This window comes from Mytilus californianus, unplaced genomic scaffold, assembly GCF_021869535.1.
Source record: "Mytilus californianus isolate M0D057914Y unplaced genomic scaffold, xbMytCali1.0.p SCAF_3, whole genome shotgun sequence".
NCBI classification, from domain to species: Eukaryota; Metazoa; Mollusca; class Bivalvia; order Mytilida; family Mytilidae; genus Mytilus; species Mytilus californianus.
The window spans coordinates 88,017,079-88,030,127 of NW_026262679.1; positions in this window are offsets into that span (position 1 = coordinate 88,017,079).

Consider the following 13,049-nt stretch of genomic DNA (forward strand, 5'->3'; position numbering starts at 1 on the left):
CTTTGTATATAGATGCCTTATGTTATGAAGTTTCCATCTGTCATATGTCCATTGTCCTTGACTTCATTTTCATGGTTCAGTGACTACTTGAAAAAAAAAGTTAAGATTTTTTGTAATATCAATTTCTCTCTTATTATGAGTAATAAGATAACTATATTTAGTATGTGTGTACCTTGCAAGGTTCTCATGCCTGTCAGACAGTTTTCATCTGAACTCAACCTCATTTCATGGATCAGTGATCAAGGTTAAGTTTTCATGGTCAAGTCCATATATCAGATACTATAAGCAATAGGTCTACTATATTTGGTGTATGGAATGATTGTAAGGTGTACATGTCCAACTGGCAGGTGTCATCTGACCTTGACCTCATATTAATGGTTCAGTGGTTAAAGTTAAGTTTTTGTGTTTTGGTTTTTTTTCTAATACTATATGCAACAGGTCAACTATATTTGGATTATGGAAATATTTTAGGCAGGTTTATTTGACCTTGACCTCATTTTCACAGTTCATTGCTCAGTGTTAAGTTTTTATGTTTTGGTCTGTTTTTCTTAAACTATAAGCAATAGGTCAACTATATTTGGTGTATGGAATGATTGTAAGGTGTATATGTCTGTCTTGCAGGTATCAACTGACCTAGACCTCATTTTCATGGTTCATTGTTCAATGTTAAGTTTTCATGGTTAAGTTTGTTTCTTAGATACTATATGCAATTGGTCAACTATATTTAATGCATAGATTGATCCTAAGGTGTACATGTCTGTCTGGCATGGTTCATCTGACCTTGACCTCATTTTCATGGATCATTGTTCAATGTTAAGTTTTCCTGGTTAAGGATGTATTCTTCTGATGTTTCAGTCTCGTTGAAATCTCGTTCTGGAATTATTTCCAAAACATGTGATACAAGTGGAAAATAGCAATGAATTTAAAAAATATCATAATCAAACTTAACTCTGTGAAAAAATTGTGTATTTACAATAAGTAGTTTTTGAGTAATAAATTTTTCAAATTTTATTAGCAATCAAGTCGGTCTTTTTAGCCAAAATTTTGAGAAAAAGGGTGAGGGGTACAAGAAATGATTTTACCAGAAACATACATCCCATATCACTTTTTTCTTTTCAAATTTCTTAGATATGTATTTTTTCAATCATTTATAACAAAGAAGTTGAAATAATATGCATTTTGTTCTTAAAACAGAGAAAAATCACAAATTTACAAAATTGACAGCATGGTAAATTTGACACGAAAAAACATCAAAACATGATAAAACTTTCTTATATTAACACCTACCTATTCTTTTTTTAAATTAAATTTATTCAGATTGGTCCAATTCATCTTTATTGAAAGTATGAAAAAAAGTTTAATTGTGGAACTGATTTTTTTCACGATAATAGCCCAAAAATGGGTAAAAATTGATGAAAAATGGGAAAATCATCAAAATTGGGTACTTTCAAAGGGCCGTAGCAAAAAAAAGAAGTGCACCACCATATTTTTTTTTTCTTCACCAATTATTTTTTACAGCCTTATAAACCGAAAAATCAGGTTAAGAAAAAAAGTTTAATTCTAGAAATTTTTGGCTCCTCAGAGGTGTACATCCTTAAGTTTGTTTCTTGGAAACTATAAGCAATAGGTTAACTATATTTGGTGTATGGAATGATTGTAAGGTGTACATGTATTTCCGGTTTGGTTTATCTGACCTTGACCTCATATTCTTGGATCATGTTAAGTTTATGTGATACTTGTAGTAAAGCTTTATACTTAGGACTATCAACATAAAATCAATGGTCAGTAAAGCAGGGGAGACATTTCAGTGTGTGCACTCTTGTTATTTTTAATTGATCAATTGTTAGAGCTTGACATAGTGTATAGAAACCTGCCCATTGTTGAAGATCTAGATGTCTTTTTTTAGTCCTTTTAGTCTATTGTATTTATTTATACTCCACATCTCCTTCTGTTGATCCCATACAGGGTTTTTGGTCAGTCCATCTATCTATGTTTTTATACGACCGCAAAAAAATTTTTGTGGTCGTATATTGGTATAACGTTGTCGTCGTCGTCGTCGTCGTCGTCGTCGTCGTCGTCGTCGTCCGGCGTCGTCGTCCGAATACACATTAGTTTTCGCACTCTAACTTTAGTTTTAGTGAATGGATCTCATTGAAATTTTACCATAAGGTTCAATACCACAAAAGGAAGGTGGGGATTGATTTTGGGGGTTATGGTACCAACAGTTAAGGAATTAGGGGCCAAAAGGGGCCAAAAATAAGCATTTTTGTAACTTCCAGACATAACTTGTGTGTAAGTGTATGGATCTCTCTGACATTGTACCACAAGGTTCCATATCACAAAGGGAATGCTGGGATTGATTTTGGGGGTAATTGTCTCCAAATTTTAGGAATTAGGGGCCAAAAAGGGGCAAAAAACAAGCATTTTTCTAGTTTCATGACAATAACTTGTTTGTAAGTGTATGGATCTTTATGAAATTGTACTACAAGGTTCCATATCACAAAGGGAATACTGGGATTGATTTTTGGGGTAATTTCCTCCAAATATTTGGAATTAGGGGCCAAAAAGGGGCAAAAAACAAGCATTTTTCTAGTTTCATGACAATAACTTGTTTTTAAGTGTACGGATCTTTATGAAATTGTACTACAAGGTTCCATATCACAAAGGGAAGGCTGGGATTGATTTTGGGGATTTTCCCTCAAAATTTTAGTAATTAGGGGCCATAAAAGGGCAAAAAAAACATGCATTTTTCTAGTTTCAGGACAATAACTTGTGTGTAAGTGTATGGATCTTTATGAAATTGTACTGCAAGGTTCCATATCACAAAGGGAAAGCTGGAATTGAGTTTGGGGGTAATTGCCCTAAACGTTTAGGAATTTGGGGCCAAAAAGGGGCCAAAAACCAAGCATTTTTCTAGTTTCCAGACAATAACTTGTGTTCAAGTGTATGAATCTCTCTGAAATTGTACTGCAAGGTACCATACCACAAAGGGAAAGCTGGGATTGAGTTTGGGGGCGATGAATCATAAGGGGGTTCAAAAAATTGGGGGGGGGGGATTTTTTTTTTCCTTTTTTTTCTTTAACATTTTCCATTTTAAATTGGTTATTTCTGATTTATATATAAAAGCAAATAATAATGATATGGTTTGAATAGGCATACATGTGAACCTCCCGACGGGAGTACAATAATCCCGTTTTCAGGGGTGTCCTCCCCCCTCCCGTTGAAAAAATCCTGTGTATGAAATTTTTCATGAATGAAAAATTTCTGCCCAACATAACATCTCAGGCATCTGGTGTAACTGACATTACCTGAAGTTATATTTTACCTGTAAATCAATTAACATGCATAATTATATGGCTTCACTTGTCAGCTTGGGTGTCAAACATACTGGTAAGCAACGATTTTTACCTCAGGCTAACTGCCGTTGTGTAACAAAAACTGTGTATTTATTGGGTTACTTCCCTTGATTTATCCTGTTTTAAGTTACTTTCCTTTTAATAATGAAAATTTTTAAAAGAATATAAATAAAATATAAATTGAACAAATAATCATAAAAGGATGGTTATTAAATGATTTTAAATGTCTTAGGACAAATAAAAAAATAATAATTTGAAAATTATTTGAGGATTCTATACTTCCTTTTAAGGCTTAAATTGAAATTTATATAATAACTATGACCCTAACTTTTCAGATAGAATGAATTTCTGAGTTTGCAAATTAAAACTATTTGCAAGAGAAAAAAAAAAAAAATAAAAACTAATTGCAGACAGCTAAACAAATGTTCTGGTTGCAATGATTGTTTTATAGAATATGAAGTAAAAAATTTAAAGAACATACTGGAAAAAAACAATGTTAGATTGAACATGTAGAATATAAAGATGGAGAAACTTTATAAGTACAAGGGTACTATAAACATAATAAATTGGTTGGAAAGTTGAAGAAAACACACTTTAAAAGACCATTTTTACAGCACACGGTTACATTTACAACAAAATTAATGTCGATTAAAAACCTCCTGATCTGAGTCCTAATCTCCTGACCAAAATTTCCCAATCTCCTGATCTGAGTTTCACAGTCCATCACATGTATGAATAGGTAAATTGAAAATTTTTAAGTTCTTAGACCACTTTCATTCTGTGTCAGAAACCTATGCTGTGTCAAATATTTAATTACAATCCAAATTCAGTGCTGTATCAAGCTTGAATGTTGTGTCCATACTTGCCCCAACTGTTCAGGGTTCGACCTCTGCGGTCGTATCAAGCTGCGCCCCAGCGGAGCATTTTATTCAGATTTTGTCCTGAAATGATTCAGAATATTGAATAAATAATTGGTCATATCATAAAACGTTACAGATTAACATCTAGTTTTCTGATTGAGCAATATTAGCCTTGTATCAAAGAAATTGCTTCAAATAAGAGTTTTCCCCATTACTAGCTCACCTGGTCCAAAGGGTCATGTGAGCTTTTCTCATCACTTGGCATCCGCCCACTGTTAACTTCAACAAATATGTTCTTCTCTGAAATGACTGGGGCCAATTGGGACCATGCTTGACCACAACCATCTTTTTGATATCTTGTTTAGAAAATGTGTCTGCCTGCCAGACAATTTCAAAGGCTGAAATAGGATGTATGGGTAAAATGAAAGTATCATTTTAATGGAGAAAATCTGACAGGGTCAGAATGTCCAGAATGTCAATAATTACCTTACACCTACCTATGGTGATTAAAACTGTATGTCTTCTCCCTATAGAAGTGATTGCCCTTAAAGGACAATTTTTACCAATTTTTGGAACACCTGGCCTAATTTTTTTCATGTTTGCCTAATATCTGAAAATTTATAATAGATGATCAACAAGACAAGATCTACAATTAAGTCCAATGGTCGAAATCATCAGACGACTCCTTGTTGAAGTTATTGCCCTTTAACGACGATGTTTATCAATTTTTTGCGTTTTTGCCTACTATCTATAACTATTATAGATAGATAGAAACTTAGATAAAAAAGTTATCAGCAAGACAAGATCTGCAAACAAGTTAACACTCTTGAAATTGTCTGACGACCCTTTGATAAAGATTTTAACCATTTTTTTGCGTTTTTGACTAATATCAGAAAAACTATAATAGATATATAAAAAATAAGGAAGCAAAGGTGATCAGCAAGACTTGATCTACAAATAAGTCAAATAGCCGAAATGATATCAGTCGATTCCTTGTAGGAGTACTTGTTCTTTAATGACGCCGGATTTTTATTAATATTTTACGTTTTGCCTACTATCTTGAAAACTATAAAAGATAGATAGACACTTTTAATAGCAAAAATTATCAGCAAGACGATCTACAAATAAGTAAAATTTTGCCGAAATTGTTTGTTTACTCTTTATAGGAGTGATTGCCTTAATTGATTATTTTTTACCATGTTTTGTGTTTTGGGCAAAATCTAAAGAAAAATGGAGAGAAACTGTAAACAGAAAAATAGATTTTTGTCATGAATTCTAGTCTAGTCCACAATGTTGGAGAGAGCCAAATTGTTGAAGATGCTCATAGACCTAGGTGAGCGACACAGGCTCTTTTTAGCCTCTAGTTTGCTATGGCTATTATCTTGTAAACTTGAATTAATAATGAGAAACTTTAACAGTCCAAAGTGATTAACAGGACAATATCTACAAATAAGTATCAATGGCTGAAATTTATAATATCAGTTATTGCCCTTTTTTTGCGTAAACTGGAAACGATAGAATCTATATATGGCAAAAGTTATCAGCAGATCTACAAAAAAGTCAACATTCCGGTAGACAAAAATGTCAGATGACCCTCTTTAGGGAGCTGCCATTTGATTTTTATGGGGGGGCTAGGATGAAAAATTTTGTCCTGCATTTTTTTTTAGTTGTAATCTCTGTCATGCCTTTTTATTTTTCACTCTAATCGGTCCTGCCTTTTTTTTTTAGTTTATCCTGACTTTTTTTTACATAAATTGTCATCCTGCCTTTTTTTTTTGCAAAGTGTCTCAACTTGCCTTTTTTTTTACTCAAAATTCCTGTCCTGCCTATTTTTTTCAAATTTCATCCTATTCAAATTGTAGCTCCCTTAGGAGTTATTGCCCTTGGGTGGCAATTTATACCCATCTTTGGCTTTTTTGCAGAAACTGTAAACAATCAAAATGATCAGCCAAAATAAGATCTACAATTAAGTCAACATGACCAATGTCATCAGTCAACTCCTTATAGAAGGTATTGTCCTTGAAAAGATATTTACCCATTTTTTGCTCTCTTACTAGAAACTATTAGAATATTCCTATTAAATTTATGCAAAATACTAGGTGAGTGGTACAGTACAAACTCCTTACAGGCTCCTTGCAGCCTCTTGTTTATCTGTAAACCCAAATGTCTTGATTTGATTTTTAGTCCCTTCCTAATGAAGGTGACTAGGTTTTCACTCCATCTGTCCTTAAAATATTATGAAGTTCAACATTTGAAGGTGAGAAATGGTAGGTGCTTTAAAAGCTTATTTTCTTGTTAATGAAACACCATGATTTTACATGGTTTTCTGACCATAAGGTATTTTTTTTTACTTTTCCTGTTCATTCATTGTCTTTTATCTAGAACCGGCACTCTGGCTTCCTCTGCTAATAAAAACTGACGGCCATGAAATAGCACAATAGTGCTGAAAATGGTGTTAAACCCCAATCAATCATTCTTATCCAAAGGATCAAATAGCAGTAAAAAGAGAGAAGATACCAATGGGGTAAATAAAGTATAGCAACAGAAAGAAATTTGAGACTTCTTTAACATATATATATATATATATATATATATACATGAATAGAAACAGCCTTTATTTGGGAAAAAAATATTTTATATATTTATATACATTTCATACATTGTGTTCAAATATAACTCTCTGAAAACTATTAAAAGATTTATTGCCCCGTATCTTTTTCAGCACCTACATTTTGATTTCAGTGTCACTAAGAAAGAAAAAAGTCGATTGAGAACAAAACTTTTAGACAAAACAGATGATTTCACCTTCTCAATTGTGAACTTTCCATTTCTAAGTAGCAACATTCCAGGATCACCTGCATGTAGAGTATATATTTCCCAGTTGATACGATATTCCAGAGCTTGCATTTCCTATCATGATTTCTTTGACAGAGGATTATTGCTTACAAGGAAGATATTGAACCAAGAGTTCCAAGTGGTGAAGTATGCAATCACGAGTTGGTTGACTGTTATAGAATATCTGTTTCGCAGATGACAATAGATATGTTGCAATTGTCGTTACCACAATCATGTCCTCTTTTCCTCGAATGTGACCTCCGAACTAGACTTATCCAGGGTGTGTACTTCCATGAGCAACACGACAGGTGCCACATTCGGAGCAGAATCTGCTTACCCTTCCGGAGCTGGGGGTTCCAACCCAGGATAAAGTGGGGGGGGGGGGGGGTAACCATATGACCCCATTCCAAAGCATTGATCTTAAAAAAAGGGGGGTTCTGGAACCCCCGGACCCCCCCTCCCCCCCTTGGATCCGCCACTGTGTGTGGTGTTTTGTGTACTGTTGTTTGTCTTTTTGTCGTTTTTAGTTTTTTGCCATGGCATGGTCAGTTAATTTTCGACTTTATTAGAGTGAATACCCTTTGGTATCTTACGTCTCTCTGTTTTAGACTTACTATAATGAGACAACTCTCCACAAGAGACCAAATGACACAGAAATTAACAACTATAGGTCACCCATACCGCATAGTCAGCTATAAAAGGCCCCGAAATGACAAATGTAAAACAATTCAAACGAGAAAACTAACGGCCTAATTTATGTACAAAATAATGAACGAAAAACAAATATGTTACACAGCAATAAATGACAACCACTGAATTACAGGCTCCTGACTTGGGCAAGGCACATATAGAATGTGGCGGGGTTAAATAGTTTGAAGGTGCCAAGTTGACAACCCTCCCCCCCTAACCAGGGACAGTGGTGTAACAGTACAACATAAGAAAAAAACTATAAAAATCAGTTGAAAAAGGCTTAACTCATCAGATGAATACAAATAGAAATACGTCTAAATACATCTAACAAAAACATGGAGTGGACGTGGATGGGTACTTATACATCGCCACAACAAAAAGACATTAAGTACAGATCTGAGAGTACTCGCATTTACTGACAGCTAGTTTAAAGCCAATAACAACTAATAAAAAAGTCCTGCATCTAAGACTTAAATATCAATCAACACATCCAACATCCGATGGATTTAGTGTAAAGACGTCATAAACAGCCAGAGAAAAACATGACCTTGTGCAATGCCAAGATACAGGTATCGACAGATTGTAGAGCCATGAATGTGCATATGTATATAAAATTAATATTTAGTTTGATTTTAATTTACTGATAACAAAATCAATATTAATACCATTAAAAACAATATTCAAAGATCTAATTACAGTGTTGAATTGGTAACCTTTTAGAATAAGTTTATTTAAAGGATCGATAAGTTTACCCGGATCGTTTCTAAATTTCCGGGCTCGGTAAATAACATCTCCGTAAAAATTACTAGTTTCTTATTCACTAGTTTTGTATTATGTATTTAGTTATCAAATCCGATTCATGTAGATGATGCTGTACAATAAATTCAGGGTACTTAGTGACCGAGTGACTATGTAACTTTTGCTAAGTTTAGATGTTAAAGTTTGTGATTAGGTCAGTTTTGAGGGGAATCGCAAATGATAAGTCAATGATATTTAGTATTCATTTGATATAGCATTTGCAGATCTCATTTCCATGGGGATTATTTGGCCCTAAACCTTCAGTAATAGTTCATTGACTGAATATTTTGCATAGTTGACATGATAAAATTTTGACACGCTGGTAACGTAATTTTCTTCTAAGTAGTCGGCAAATTTGTTGCAATTTTCATTTACAGTCCTGAGCATTTGACATTATATCGTCTGAAAAACTGTTCAGTTTAATATTTTAACAATATTAAGTTTATGGATTTATTTTTCATATGTTTTTGTATAAATCCGCGCAAATGTAGTAACTTTTCAACAGATAAATTTCGCGCAAACGTAATGCGTTTTGTCGCGCAAATTTAGGACCAATCCGCGCAAAAGTAACGCGCCGGTATTTGTATGTAGTTGTATTATCATTAGCATATCTCATTTCCAGGATGTTTATTTTATGTTGGAGTTCCCAGATTTTTTATGTAAACAATGGGATTATGTAGGATTATGTTGTAACAACACTAAACTAATGAACCAAGGTAAATCCAGGTAAATCTTGTGGAAAATAAAGAAAAAGAATAGTTTATATTACAATATTTTATTTGATAATTTCATAGCACATTTTGTGTAAATAATATTCAAAATATAAATAAGATGTGGTATGAGTGCCAATGAGACATCTCTTCATCAAAGTCACAATGTATAAAAAGTTAACAATTATAGGTCAAAGTACACAATGTTATTCACAAGCAATTGAAATTATTTAGGTGAAAACATTAATACATACAAGTAAATAATATAAATTGAAATATAAGTATATTAAAATTGTAGTAATTATTCTTTGAAACAAAGCACTAAATTTTGAGTTACACTGCATATTCATTGAAACAAAGCACCGAAACACTAAATTGACATTAAAACAGAGCACTAACACAGTAATACACTGCACTAAATTGAACACACAAGATAATACGAAGTCTTAATCAATGCCAGGGGCGGATTCAGACGGGGGCGTGGCGTGCGTGCGCCCCCTAAAAGCATGGGTTGTCTTAAGCGTAATCAAGAATATTTCGATAATTTTACCTCAAAAAAATTTTTCGCCCAGTTCCGCTCGGCGAAAATTTAAGTTTGCGCCCCCCCCCCCCCCCTAACCTAAAATCCTGCATCCGCCCCTGAATGTGCAGGAGATGAGAAGCAGCATCTCCATACTGGACTGGCGTAAGTTCATCATTCTGTAACCTTGTTTTAAGTGTTTGAAGTCTGTAATCTATTTCCCTGTATTTTCACTTTCTTGGAACACGTTTCCCACCGGCTCTGTATTGGATACGTGTGAGAGCACGGAAGGCTTCTTGTCTCAACAACTTAATCATGCTGAAGATGTTTGGGTGAGGTGCCTTGGCTAACTTCTTCAGTTTACTATGCCAACCTTATGATTTGTTGTTATAGGACCTTCTGTTGCGTAGTGATTCCATAGGCTTTGGTTGTTGTCTACCCAGTAGCTTGTAACATAGTCTGTGAAGTTAAAAGTTGGTGTATCAGTATCTGCAGCATCGATGTCCTCCAGTGCGTTAAACCAAACATCTTCGACTGTATTGGGTGGTAAAAGTGGCAGAACAGCAGCTCTCCGAACAAGTTGGTGAATGTTGCCTTTTTCACTGTATGCAGTCTGCAAACCATGCTTCTATGCATTTCTCCAGATACACTGAGTGTAGTGAAAAAAAGCACCCTTTAATGTTGATTCCTGGGAAGATTGAAGTCGCTGCGTTTCTGATGGCTATTTCGTAGTCGAGGAACATCGTGGCTGGTTGTATTAGTATGTTGAATTAGTTACATAGATCTTGAAGAATAGTGAGTAGCCTTGTGTATATCTGCTGATCTTTACCGGGTAGGAGACTGTAAACCAGTGGAAACATAGTACCATCAACTTTAGCATGGAAAGTGTATAGCTGGTAGAACAGTGTTGGACAAACATAGAATGTTCCATCACAGTAGATGGGCATCATGGTGTCTGCTGCTGTTAGATGTATGAGGTTCTCTTGGGCACTGAATACAAGCGTTCAACCATTGATGTTATCATCTGCAAGTAGGAAAGGTTGTCCAGTAGTAGTTTCAGTCCATTCACCATCTCCTAGCTGTGATATCTGCTACTGATGTTGGTAGTGCAGGTAATGTCTTGTGTCTCTCGTTGTAAAGCTGGTCTTTGCATGAGTAGAAGGTTGGTATGTGTTCAACTAGTTGGTGTGTGTCATAATTCTATTCTCGGTCACGGAGTTTTACCAATTCTTCTTCATAGATAGTTGGAATTGCAGTGAGTTCATCATTACAACGGGATTTCATACGTTCTAGTACATCGTCTACTCTGAGTTGCATTCTGTCTGAGTGGTGATTGCCATCCACTTTGGTTGGTATGTTGTTGTGTGTTGATAGTGGCAGGGCAGTTACGGGTAGAGCATTTCCAATAACATCTGTCTCCACGTCTTGACTTTATCTGGAAGTGGTAGGATACATGTTTTCAAACAAAAAAAATCCCATTTTTTTACATAAATTTCATATAAATAATTATTTTTATTTAATTTCCAGAGGTAAATTTACCTGTGACCTAATTAGACACTAATGACTAAAACAACATATTTTGCAACAACATCTATTCTTCTTCCCATAATCTCCCATGTAGGAATAGCCAGAATTATGGCAAGCCGTTTTACTATTTATTCCAACTTCAAGATATCTAATAAACTTTACGAGATATCTCATATAGTTTATAAGATATCTTATATAATTTTCTTTATAAGATATCTTATAAATTATATGAGATATCTTATAAACTATATGAGATATCTTATAAACTATATGAGATATCTTATAAACTATATAAGATATCTTATATAAGATTACATAAAAATATTCATAAGATATCTAATAAACTTTATAAGATATCTTATAGACTTTATGAGATATCTTATAAACTTTAGAAGATATCTAGATATCTTATCAAGTTTAAAAGATATCTTTTAAAGTTTAGAAGATATCTTATGAAAACTAAATTATATGAGATATCTTATATATTATATGAGATATCTTATATATGATATGAGATATCTTGAAGTTAGAATAATTAGTAAAACGGCTTGCCATACAGAATAGTAAAATACAAAATGTAGGAATAGCCAGAAGACGCCGTTTATTGGGCCCTGAACCTTCAGTAATGGTTCATTGACTTTGGATATTTTGCATGTGTAAACCTTACAAACTCAAAGTTCCATCAGACTAAATATCGTTTAGATTATTACTTACAGTAAAAGATCACATAATCACCAAAAGTTAACTGATCAACAAACCATGAGATTGATGTCAAGGTCAGACATACCAAGTTCATATCACGGTGATTCTGAAGACCACACATAGTTAACCCTCAGTAGTCATAGTAACGAATAAAAGCATCTTTTCATTTAAACAACCTAGATTAATGAGTCACAAAAATAGTTCAAGGCCATGTGTCTCTTTTCAGATGGATCCGACATGTACATGTTACAATGATTCTGTAGGCTAATAAAAGTTGACTTAATATTTTGATGCTAACTGATTAGAAACTGGCATAATCATTCAACATAACGGATAAAAAGCCATTGGAATTAAAATACTGGCATGTGACATATGTAAATTGCTCCCATTATACAATATTTGAAAAAGGCACATAATAATGAAACTTAACTTGATAAATGAAACATAAAAAATAAGTCAAAGTCAGATGTGTACACCGCGTTAAATGACTCTTTCGATCAAATACAGTTGACAAAATACTTGTCAGTAAATTGAGAAACTGAGTTAATCACGGATGATTAATGGTCGTTGGCTTCTGTCTACCATATTTGTTTTTCGTTCATTGTTGTAATCATAACAAGGTCTTTTATTGCTTATTATACGGTATGGGTTTTGCTCATTGTTGAAGGCCGTACGGTGACTTGTAATTGTCCATACCTTTGTCCTTTAGTCTTTATAGATAAGTGTCTCATTAGCAATCATAACACACCTCCTTATTCATGAGACCAGGGGACAGTATAAAAAAATAATCAGAAGACCATGACCAAGAGAAATACACAGAAAGGAGATTAATCATGTATGTCGATGTGTCTTCCTTTCACTCTAAACTTTTGCAATCAATTCCAGATGTGTGATTGAGTATACATGTTTGATTATTCTTCCCTTAGTTTATTTATTTTGTATTTACATTGTATCATAGGTCAAATTTATTTGTTCAGTGTATGTTCACTGGTGTTAATATGTCTTTTGATTGAGTTAAGCCATTTCAATTGATATTTTATAGTGTGTCTTT